At 39.7% G+C, this 12,377-nt stretch overlaps 1 long non-coding RNA gene across 1 annotated transcript in view; it reads left to right on the top strand.

The window, feature by feature from the left end:
* Window positions 1-10,822, top strand: part of LOC134737243 (uncharacterized) — a 71,814-nt gene extending 60,992 nt beyond the window's left edge. Inside the window, exon 3 of the long non-coding RNA XR_010121936.1 lies at window positions 10,793-10,822. This is a non-coding gene — a long non-coding RNA (uncharacterized lncRNA). The remainder of the gene's footprint in view (window positions 1-10,792) is intronic.
* Window positions 10,823-12,377: the final 1,555 nt, after the last annotated feature.

Below are 12,377 nucleotides of genomic sequence, written 5' to 3'. Positions count from 1 at the left end.
AGTGATGATGAGCATTTTTCATGTGTCTGTTGGCTGCATAAATGTCTTCTTTTGAGAAGTGTCTGTTCATATCCTTTGCCTACTTTTTGATGGGGTTGTTTGATTTTTTCTTGTAAATTTGTTTAAGTTCTTTGTAGATACTGGATATTAGCCCTTTATCAGATGGGTAGATGGCAAAAATTTTCTCCCATTCTGTAGGTTGCCTGTTCACTCTGATGGTAGTTTCTTTTGCTGTGCAGAAGCTCTCTAGTTTAATTAGCTCCCATTTATCAATTTTGGCTTTTGTTGCCATTGCTTTTGGTGATTTAGTCATGAAGTCCTTGCCCATGCCTATTTCCTGAATGGTATTGCCTAGGTTTTCTTCTAGGGCTTTTATGGCTTTAGGTCTAACATTTAAGTCTTTAATCCATCTTGAATTAATTTTTGTATAAGGTGTAAGGAAGGGATCCAGTTTCAGCTTTCTACATATGGCTAGCTGGTTTTCCCAGCACCATTTATTAAATAGGGAATCCTTTCCCCATTTCTTGTTTTTGTCAGGTTTGTCAAAGATCAGATGGTTGTAGATGTGTGGTGTTATTTCTGAGGGCTCTGTTCTATCCCATTGGTCTATATCTCTGTTTTGGTACCAGTACCATGCTGTTTTGGTTACTGGAGGCTTGTAGTATAGTTTGAAGTCAGGTAGTGTAGTGCCTCTAGCTTTGTTCTTTTGCTTAGGATTGTCTTGGCAATGCCGGCTCTTTTTGGTTCCATATGAACTTTAAAGTAGTTGTTTCCAATCCTGTCAAGAAAGTCATTGGTAGCTTGATGGGGAAGGCATTGAATCTATAAATTACCTTGGGCAGTATGGCCATTTTCACAATATTGATTCTTCCTATCCATGAGCATGGAATGTTCTTCCATTTGTTTGTGTCCTCTTTTATTTCACTGAGCAGTGGTTTGTAGTTCTCCTTGAAGAGGTCCTTCACATCCCTTGTAAGTTGGCTTCCTAGGTATTTTATTCTCTTTGTTGCAGTTGTGAATGGAAATTCATTCATGATTTGGCTCTCTGTTTGTCTGTTATTGGTGTATAGGAATGCTTGCGATTTTTGCACATTGATTTTGTATCCTGAGACTTTGCTGAAGATGCTTATCAGCTTAAGGAGATTTTGGGCTGAGATGATGGGGTTTTCTAAATATACAACCATGTCATCTGCAAACAGGGACAATTTGACTTCTTCTTTTCCTAACTGAATACCCTTTATTTCTTTCTCCTGCCTGATTGCCCTGGCCAGAACTTCCAAAACTGTGTTGAATAGGAGTGGTGAGAGAGGGCATCCCTGTCTTGTGCCAGTTTTCAAAGGGAATGCTTCCAGGTTTTGCCCATTCAGTATGATATTAGCTGTGGGTTTGTCATAAGTAGCTCTTATTATTTTGAGCTGTGTCTCATCAATACCTAGTTTATTGAGAGTTTTTAGCACGAAGTGCTGTTGAATTTTGTCAAAGGCCTTTTCTGCATCTATTGAGATAACCATGTGGTTTTTGTTGTTGGTTCTGTTTATGTGATGGATTATGTTTAATGGTTTGCGTATGTTGAACCAGCCTTGCATCCCAGGGATGAAACTGACTTGATCATGGTGGATAAGCTTTTTGATGTGCTGCTGGATTTGGTTTGCCAGTATTTTATTGAGAATTTTTGCATTGATGTTTATCAGGGATATTGGTCTAAAATTCTCTTTTTTTTTGTTGTTTCTCTGCCAGGCTTTGGTATCAGGATGATGCTGGCCTCATAAAATGAGTTAGGGAGGATTCCCTCTTTTTCTATTGATTGGAATAGTTTCGGAAGGAATGGTACCAACTCTTCTTTGTACCTCTGGTAGAATTTGGTTGTGATTCCGTCTGGCCCTGGACTTTTTTTAGTTGGTAGGCTATTAATTATTGCCTCAATTTCAGAGCCTGTTATTGATCTATTCAGGGATTCAGCTTCTTCCTGGTTTACTCTTGGGAGGGTGTATGTATCCAGGAATTTATCCATTTTTTTCTAGATTTTGTAGTTTATTTGCGTAGAGGTTTTTGTAGTATTCTCTGATGGTAGTTTGTATTTCTGTGGGATTGGTGGTGATATCCCCTTTATAATTTTTTATTGCATCTATTTGATTCTTTTCTCTTTTCTTCTTTATTAGTCTTGCTAGCAGTCTATCAGTTTTGTCAATCTTTTCAAAAAATCAGCTGCTGGATTCGTTGATTTTTTGAAGGGTTTGTTGTGTCTTTATCTCCTTCAGTTCTGCTTTGATCTTAGTTATTTCTTGCTTTCTGCTAGCTTTTAAATTTGTTTGCTCTTGCTTCTCTAGTTCTTTTAAATTTGATGTTAGGGTGTCAATTTTAGATCTTTCCTGCTTTCTCTTGTGGGCATTTAGTGGTATAAATTTCCCTCTGCACACTGCTTTAAATGTGTCCCAGAGATTCTGATATGTTGTGTCTTTGTTCTCATTGGTTTCAAAGAACATCTTTATTTCTGCCTTCATTTCATTATTTACCCAGTAGTCATTCAGGAGCGGGTTGTTCAGTTTCCATGTAGTTGTGCAGTTTTGAGTGAGTTTGTTAATCCTGAGTTCTAATTGTATTGCACTGTGGTCTGGGAGACAGTTTGTTGTGATTTCTCTTCCTTTTCATTTGCTGAGGAGTGCTTTACTTCCAACTATGTGATCAGTTTTGGAGTAGTGCGATGTGGTGCTGAGAAGAATATATATTCTGTTGATTTGGGGTGGAGAGTTCTGTAGATGTCTATTAGGTCTGCTTGTTGCAGAGCTGAGTTCAAGTCCTGGATATCCTTGTTACCCTTCTGTCTCATTGATCTGTCTAATATTGACAGTGGGCTGTTAAAGTCTCCCATTATTATTGTTTGTAAGTCTAAGTCTCTTTGTAGGTCTCTAAGGACTTGCTTTATGACTCTGGATGCTCCCATATTGGGTGCATATATATTTACAATAGCTAGCTACTCTTGTTGAATTGATCTCTTTACCATTATGTAATGGCCTTCTTGGTCTCTTTTGATCTTTGTTGATTTAAAGTGTGTTTTATCAGAGACTAGGATTGCAACCCCTGCTTTTTTTTTTTTTTTTTTTTTTTTGCTTCCCATTTCCTTGGTAGATCTTCCTCCATCCCTTTATTTTGAGCTTATGTGTGTCTCTGCACTTGAGATGGGTCTCCTGAATACAGCACACTGATGGATCTTGACTCTTTATCCAATTTGCCAGCCTGTGTTTTTAATTGGGGCATTTAGCTCATTTACATTTAAGGTTAATATTGTTTTGTGTGAATTTGATCCTGTCGTTATGATATTAGCTGGTTATTTTGCTCATTAGTTGATATAGTTTCTTCCTAGCATCGATGGTCTTTACAATTTGGCATGTTTTTTCAGTGACTGGTACTGGTTGTTCCTTCCCATGTTTAGTGCTTCCTTCAGGAGCTCTTTTAGGGCAGGCCTGGTGTTGACAAAATCTCTCAGCATTTGCTTGTCTGTAAAGGATTTTATTTCTCCTTCACTTATGAAGCTTAGTTTGGCTGTATGTGTAATTCTGTGTTGAAAATTCGTTTTTTAAAGAATGTTGAATATTGGTCCCCAGTCTCTTCTGGCTTGCAGAGTTTCTGCCGGGAGACTTGCTGTTAGTCTGATGGGCTTCCCTTTGTGGGTAACCCAACATTTCTCTCTGGCTGCCTTTAACATTTTTTCCTTCATTTCAACTTTGGTGAACCTGACAATTATGTGTCTTGGAGTTGCTCTTCTCAAGGAATATCTTTGTGATGTTCTCTGTATTTCCTGAATTTGAATGTAGGCCTGCCTTGCTGGGTTGTGGAAGTTCTCCTGGATTGTATCCTGAAGAGTGTTTCCCAACTTGGTTCCATTCTACCCGTCACTTTTAGGTACACCAATCAAAGTAGATTTGGTCTTTTCACATAGTCCCATATTTCTTGGAGGCTTTATTCGTTTCTTTTTACTCTTTTTTTCTCTAAACTTCTCTTCTTGCTTCATTTCATTCATTTGATCTTCAATCACTGATATCCTTTCTTCTACTTGATCAAATAGCCTACTGAAGCTTGTGAATGCGTCATGTAGTTCTCGTGCCATGGTTTTCAGCTCCATCAGGTCATATGAGGTCTTCTCTATGCTGTTTATTCTAGTTAGCCATTCGTCTAATCTTTTTTCAAGGTTTTTAGCTAACTCGCGGTGTGTTTGAACATCCTCCTTTAGCTTGGAGAAGTTTGTTATTACCAACCTTCTGAAGCCTACTTCTGTCAGCTCGTCAAAGTCATTCTCCATCCAGCTTTGTTCCATTGTTGGTGAGGAGCTGCGATCCTTTTGAGGAGAAGTGGCACTCTGATTTTTGAATTTTCACCTTTTCTGCTCTGGTTTCTCCCCATCTTTGTGGTTTTATCTACCTTTGGTCTTTGATGTTGGTGACCTGCAGATGGGATTTTGGTGTGGATATCCTTTTATTGATGTTGATGCTATTCCTTTCTGTTTGTTACTTTTCCTTCCAGTAGTCAGGTCCCTCAGCTTCAGGTCTGTTGGAGTTTACTAGAGGTCCACTCCAGATCCTGTTTGCCTGGTTATCACCAGCAGAGGCTGCAGAATAGCAAATATTGCTGCCTGATCCTTCTTCTGAAAGCTTCGTCCCAGAGGGGCACTTGCCTGCTTGAGGTGTTAGACAGCCCCTACTGGGAGGTGTCTCCCAGTTAGGTTACATGGGGGTCAGGGACCCACTTGAGGGGGCAGTCTTTCCATTCTCAGAACTCAAACACTGTGCTGGAAGAACCACTGCTCTCTTCAGAGCTGTCAGACAGGGATGTTTAAGTCTGCAGATGTTTCTGCTGCCTTTTGTTCAGCTACGGCCTGCCCCTAGAGGTACGGTCTACAAAGCAGCAGGCCTTGCAGAGCTGCAGTGGGCTCTGCCCAGTTCAAGCTTCCTCAGCTACTTTGTTTACCTACTCAAGCCTCAGCAATGGGGGATTCCCCTTCCCCTGCTGTGCTGCTGCCTCCTGAGTTGATCTCAGACTACTACACTAGCAGTGAGCAAGGCTCCGTGGGTGTGGGACCCACCAAGCCAGGTGCAGGATATAAACTCCTGGTGTGCCATTTGCTAGAACCATTGGAACAGTGCAGTATTTGGGTGGGAGTCTCCCCATTTTTCAGGTACAGTCTCTAACGGCTTCCCTTGGCTAGGAAAGGGAAATCCCCCGACCCCTTGTGCTTCCCAGGTGAGGTGATGCCCCACCCTGCTTCAGCTCACTCTCCGTGGGCTGCACCCACTGTCCAACCAGTTCCAATGAGATGAACCAGGTACCTCAGTTGGAAATGCAGAATTCACTGTCTTCTGCATTGATCACACTGGGAGCTGCAGACCAGAGCTGTTCCTATTGGGCTGTCTTGGAACAGAATCCTTATTATGATTTTTAACTCCAAGCACCCATAGGAGGTGTTTAATGAGGGTTGAAAATGACAAAGATGAAGAAATTATTCTTAAACTCTGAGTCAGAAAACAGATGTAATCAATTATTTTCCCATCATTTTAGTTTTTTATTATTATAGAAACTAGGAAACCTTCTACTTGTGAAGAGAAATAGTGGGTTTAAAAATTGTTTTTATTATGTTTTATCATTTGATTCGGTGTTTACTCCAGCAAAGTGGAATAGTTCTGATGAGGGTGACACAAAAGGAAACAAATATTCATTAACACAGATGAGCTACTGCCAAAAAAGACCAGTATTCACTTTTAATTGCCTAGTATACAGGAAATACAGGAAAAATGTGCTTAAGTGAGCATGGCAGCTTCTTCTTCTCCTTCTTCTTCTTCTTCTTCTTCTTCTTCTTCTTCTTCTTCTTCTTCTTCTTCCTTCTTCTTCTTCTTCTTCTTCTTCTTCTTCTTCTTCTTCTTCTTCTTCTTCTTCTTCTTCTTCTTCTTCTTCTTCTTCTTCTTCTTCTTTCTTCTTCTTTCTTCTTCTTCTTCTTCTTCTCTGTTGCTTTGTCACTCAGGCTGGAGTGCAGTGGCATGATCTTGGCTCATTGCAACCTCTGCCTTCTGAGTTCAAGCAGTTCTCCTGCCTCAGCCTCCTGAGTAGCTAGGACTACAAGTATGTGCCACCACACCAGGCTATTTTTTTTTTGTATTTTTTAGTAGAGATGGGATTTCACCATGTTGGCTAGGCTGGCTTTGAACCCCTGACATCAGGTGATCCACCTGCCTTTGCCTCCCAAAGTGCTGGGATTACAGGCATAAACCACCATGTCCAGCTCTTCTTTTTAATTTCTTAATTGAGGTAAAATATACATATATAGTTTACCATCTGTATTAGTCTGTTCTCATGCTGCTATAAAGAACTGCCTGAGATTGGGTAATTTGTAAAGGAAGGAGGTGTAACTCACAGTTCTGGAGGGCTGGGGAGGCCTCAGGAAACTTACAGTCATGGCATAATGGGAAGCAAACATGTCTTTCTTCATGTGGTGGCAGGAAGGACGAGTACCGAGTGAAGAGGGGAAAAGCCCCTTATAAAACCATCAAATCTTATGAGAACTCACTCACTATAACGAGAATAGCATGAGGGTAACCATCTCCATGATTCAATTACCTCCCACTGGGTTTCTCCCATGACACATGGGGATAATGCGAATTGCATTTTAAAATGAGATTTGGATGGGGACACTGCCAAATTATATCATTCTGCACCTGGTCCCTCCCAAATCTCATGTCCTCACGTTTCAAAACACAATGATGGCCTAAACAGTCTCCCCAAAGTCTTAACTAATTCCAGCATTAACCCAAAAGTCCAAGTCCAAAGTCTCATCTGAGACAAGGCAAGTCCCTTCCACCTATGAGTGTGCAAAATAAAAAGCTAGTTAGTTACTTCCTAGATACAATGGGGGTACAGGCATTGGGCAAATACACCCATTCCAAATGGGAGAAATTGGCTAAAATAAAGGGGCTACAGGCCCCATGCAAGTCTGAAATCCAATAGGGCAGTCATTAAACCTTAAAGTTCCAAAATGATCTTCTTTGACTCCATGTCTCACATCCAGGTCACGCTGATGCAAGAAGTGGGCTCCCACATTGGGCAGCTCCGCCTCTGTGTCTTTGCAGGGTACAACACCCTCCCAGCTGCTTTCATGGCTGGCATTGTCTGTGGCTTTTCCGGGTGCATGGTGCAAGCTGTTTGTGGATCTACTATTCTGGGGTCTGGAGGACGGTGACCCTCTTCTCACAGCTCCACTAGGGAGTGGCCCAGTGGGGACTCTGTGTGGGGGCTCCAACCCCATATTTCCCTTCTGCACTACCCTAGTAGAGGTTCTCCATGAGGGCTCAGCCCCTGCAGCAGACTTTTGCCTGGACATCCAGGCATTTCCATACATCATCTGAAATCTAGGTGGAGGCTTTCAAACCTCAATTTTTGATCTCTGCACACCTGCAGGCCCAACACCACATGGAAGCTGCCAAGGCTTGGGGCTTGCACTGTCTTAAGCAATGGCCTGAGCTGTATATTGGCTTTTTTTGTTTTTTTTGAGACCGAGTCTGGCTGTGTTGCCAGGCTAGAGTGCTGTGGTACGATCTTGGCTCACTGCAATCTCTGCCTCCTGAGTTCAAGTGATTCTCCTGCCTCAGCCTCCTGAGTGGCTGAGATTACAGGCACATTCCACCACACCCAGCTAATTTTTGTATTTTTAGTAGAGATGAGGTTTTACCATGTTGGCCAGGATGGTCTTGATTTCCTGACCTCATGATCCACCTGCCTCGGCCTCCCAAAATGTAGGGATTACAGGCGTGAGCCACCACTCCTGACCCATTGGCTTCCTTTAGCCATGGCTAAAGCAGTTGGGATGCAGGGCACCAAATCCTAAGGCTGCACACAGCAGGAGGACTCTGACCTTGGCCCTGGCCCAGGAAACCATCTCTGGGGCAGTAGCAAATGCTGCCAGTCTCTTTTCATAACAAGAGTTACCTTTATTCCAGTTCCCAACAAGTTTCCCATCTCCATCTGAGACCACCTCAGCCTGGACTTTATTGTCCATATCACCATCATCATTTTGGTCAAAGCCATTCAACAAGTCTCTAGGAAGTTCCAAAGTTTCCCACATCATCCTATCTTCTGAGCCCTTCTAGTCTCTAGGAAGTTCCAAGCTTTCCCACATTTTCCTGTCTTCTTCTGAGTCCTCCAAACTGTTCCAACCTCTGCGTGTTACCCAGTTCCAAAGTCACTTCCACATTTTTGGGTATCTTTACAGCAGTGCCCCACTCCTGGTACCAATTTACTGTATTAGTCCATTCTCACACTGCTGTAAAGGACTGCCTGAGACTGGGTAATTTATAAAGGAAAGAGGTTTAATTGACTCACAGTTCTGCAGGGCTAGGGTGGCCTCAGGAAACTTATAATCATGGCAGAAGGGGAAGAAAATACATCCTTCATCCTTCTTCACATGGCAGCAGAAAGGAGAAGTGCTGAGTGAAGGAGGAAAAAGCCCCTTATAAAAGCAACAGATCTCACAAGAACTCACTCACGATCACAAGAACAGCATGAGGGTAACCAACCTGATGATTCAATTATCTCCCACCAATCTCTCTCACAGCATGTGGGGATTATGGGAACTACAGTTTAAGATGAGATTTGGATGGGGACACAGCCAAACCATATCACCATCTTACTCTCTCTCTCTCTCTATATATATATAGTAAGTGTGTGTGTGTGTATATATATATGTATATATGTAAGTATATATATGTATATATGTAAGTATATATATGTATATATGTAAGTATATATGTATATATGTAAGTATATATGTAAGTATATATGTATATATGTAAGTATATATATGCATATATATGTAAGTATATATATGCATATATATGTAAGTATATATATAAAAGAAGGTATATATATATAAAAGTGTATATCTATAAGTACTTATATGTAAGTATATATGTATAAGTATATATAAATACTTATATATAAGTAAGTATATATATATATATATGTTTCAGTGGTAGCATGTTTTCTTTTCAATTAAGGCAAACAGATTATTGTTTTTGTATTATTGTTGTTTGATTCTCCATTTCATCAATAAATTTGTCAGAGACTGGGTTATTGTAAAGAAAGGATGTTACAGATGAGTGGTTAGTCATGTGACCTAGGAGCTGCTTTAACATGTCAATATGTCACATTTTCAGTTGCAAAAACTATTGAGAAATGTCATTTTACCCAAAAAAGAAACAGCAAGTTTCATTTTGTGGGATAATTAATACTTACCTGAATTGTTGTTTGTAAAACAAATTTTATTAAGATGAATTGCATTTTTTATTTGGATTTATTATATGCTTAGGGATAAACCCACGGCAAATATAGTTGTCACATTGCAGCCTAAAAGTCATTTGCTCTGAGAATCTCCCTTGATTATATATTGCACATCCCTTTCTTATGGCAGTCATCCTACAGAATCCAAATAAATATCTGGTTCTACAACCTTGTTTCTATACCAGGTTAAATATTCTCTTTGAAATCTGAGCACTTATTTTAATAAAACCAGCTTTGTTTTTTCTAGTGTTTTCTTGAGGGATAATATTCTTGAATTGAATTATTTGAAGTGATGTAACTGATTTTATGTTGTTAAATATTTTGCTTCAATACTGGTGTCTTTATTTTTTCTTGTGTTTCTGTTTGTAAACCACACAAGACAAGGACCTTTCTTTAGTTCTTTCTTGCTTTTCCTTGTCCATGTCTTCTACTTTTTTTTTTTTTTTTAACATACCCTGCATTTTAGCACTAACAAATCAGCTTTTGCTATAAGGACAGTGTCATAGGCTTATTGATTATCACCCTTTCCTGAAGGTGCAGGCTTGAATCTTCTGTTGTCTTCAATGAAACTAGCTACATGGTCATGTTTCAGAGCACTGGGCAGTCATTATAAGTCAGGCAGCATGAAGTAAGTACAGCCATATTCTGAGGTTAATACTTCAGCTCACATGACTTGTACATAGTTAACTGGCCAATTACTATTACTCCCCTTGCCTAGAATTTTCTTTGGTATCTTATTCATCTAGCTTAAATGTCACCTTCATAGGGAAGCCATTGCTCGTGTTAAGTAACTATTATTCTATGTGCTTATAGTATTTATTATTTCATTTGTTCTCTCTCTAAGTACTTCTTGTGTTTTTATGCACTAGGAATAATTCTAAGCTCTCTGTACTCTAGCACTCTGCATGGCCATCTATTAATAATTATTCAAATTCTTATTCACCTAACATTTATTGAGCGCCTACTGTTTGGCAAGTTCTGTGCTATTTACATTTCTGTGCACTGTAGGTACTTTTGCTTCTTTGTATATATTGTAAAATTCTAACCAGACTTATAATCTCAGGAACAGTATTTCATTTTGATGACTGTGTACCCAGAATAGCTCCTGGTACATAGTAGGTGCTCAGAATGTATTTGATGAATAAATGAATGGATAAAAAAGCAGGCAGGACTGACTTTGGCAGTATAGAAAGGGCTGAGTGTCATTGCACGTGAAAGGATAAGGTTGTCTCTGCCTGGGGTGTCTGTGACAGAGTCAATTCCATCATAAGCAGATCCAGCCAAATTGACTCTCCTCAGGCATAGAGATGTTTTCACTCAATCAGATTTTGTGCCATTTACCATATACTACTTGATGCCAAAATATGCTCCCCTGATGAGCATGACATTTTATTTGCATGCACATAAGCAAGTTCATAGTGTTTAATTTGAAAGTGCAACCCCACTAAGAATGCATTTGTTTGTACTTACTTAGAAGCTCTGTTTGGATGGACACATGGGGGTGATCAGGGACATAGAAGCCTGGAAAAGCTGATGAAAGCTGATTCTCCCTTGAAGAAGACATTTGGAATGAAGCAGTGTGACCTTTAATCACCCTCAGACCTCTTTTTGTTCTTGTTCCAGGGCATTCTATAAGTAAAAATTCCCAGCCTCCTCAGTTCTTTTGTCTTCATTTTATATGCCTTTGGTGTTTGAGTTGAGTTTTCTGTTGTTTAGTGGGGGGTTTTGAGGGGGTTTTATCATGGTAGAACAGATTTGTTTGCGGGGAGTTTGTAAGGACTGATCAGATTTCTATCAATTAAATAGTAACTGTCACATCCCTTCAGATGAACTTCAGCTATTACCAATCCATTAATGTAACCCTATGCTGCCTCAAGGAACCGGGCTGACTTTGTCTCCTCATTTTCTCAAATCTGTCATAAGTGTTATGGATGGAGCAAGAGTTTCAGTTTCGCTTTGGCGCAGAGTTGCCTCTATCCAGTGCGTGAGACAGCCCACCCTTGTTTTGTTGGGTTACAAGTATTCCCTTTGTTGGGGGAAGTGGTAATAAAAAGAAGTTAATTTTTTCTTCTCATATCCAACAACTTTGCATGGTGTCTCTATTTAATGTATGAATATGAGTATATACTTCACAGACTTCTTATATAGAGACTTAACATTGGTAATGAAATAGGAAACCCAAAGCAAATACTGGGAGAAGGGCATGGTTAGCTTAACACAGTTCCAAGCACCACTCAAATATTACCTTCATTTTAAGGCAGTCAACAAACAAAGGAACCACCTTCTCCTCGAGGACATCTGTTTATTTTGCAATTAACCAGGAAAAGGAGAATTTTTCCGAAGTTTTTAAATTGAGGACTCATAATTTCAATGGAAGCTGTTGGTTTCAGGATTAAGAGCATTACAAAGAAATTTCTCATAGGTTTTAGTTCTATAAAGTTTGTAATGGCTTATATTTACACCTGCAATTAGCCTATAGCCCTGTAGGTTTGTGCTGTTTCACAAACTTTTACACCAACTTCATTGTCATAGAGAGACCCCTGAAGTCAATCATGATATCAGAAAAGAAAATGACATATATTCGCATATACCAATAGACCCTTGAGAATGTTTTTCTTCTTTTATTCATATGAAAAGTGATTTATAATCAAACCAAGGAAAACCTCAAGTTACGGGTGTGGTGAGATTTATTATTACTACCTAAACTCAAGCAGATTGGAAGGCTTATATTTGGTTCTAAGCTTTATCCAGATCACTGCGGTTTGGAAATTACCTTAAACTTGAAGTTTTTTTTTTTTTCTTTCCACTTAAGCCAGCATCTTACATTTACTCTAGTCTGTAGGAGGTAAGGTAATTTCAGTAAAGCTCTGGGTTTATAATTTTGTAGCTTACTTGGATGTCCTAAGATTGGCTTACATAACTTGATCTTCGATGTTTCCACAGTTTTTTTACTTTTCCCACCCTTCTACTGAGATGTATATATTTTGATGTGAAATTACTTCATTATATCCAGTGCTTATCCCCCAGGAAATGTGAATAAAGTAGGTCAATCACATTTA

This window comes from Symphalangus syndactylus, chromosome 7 (assembly GCF_028878055.3).
Source record: "Symphalangus syndactylus isolate Jambi chromosome 7, NHGRI_mSymSyn1-v2.1_pri, whole genome shotgun sequence".
Classification (NCBI taxonomy): Eukaryota; Metazoa; Chordata; class Mammalia; order Primates; family Hylobatidae; genus Symphalangus; species Symphalangus syndactylus.
This window is presented reverse-complemented; position numbering and strand designations above follow the sequence as displayed.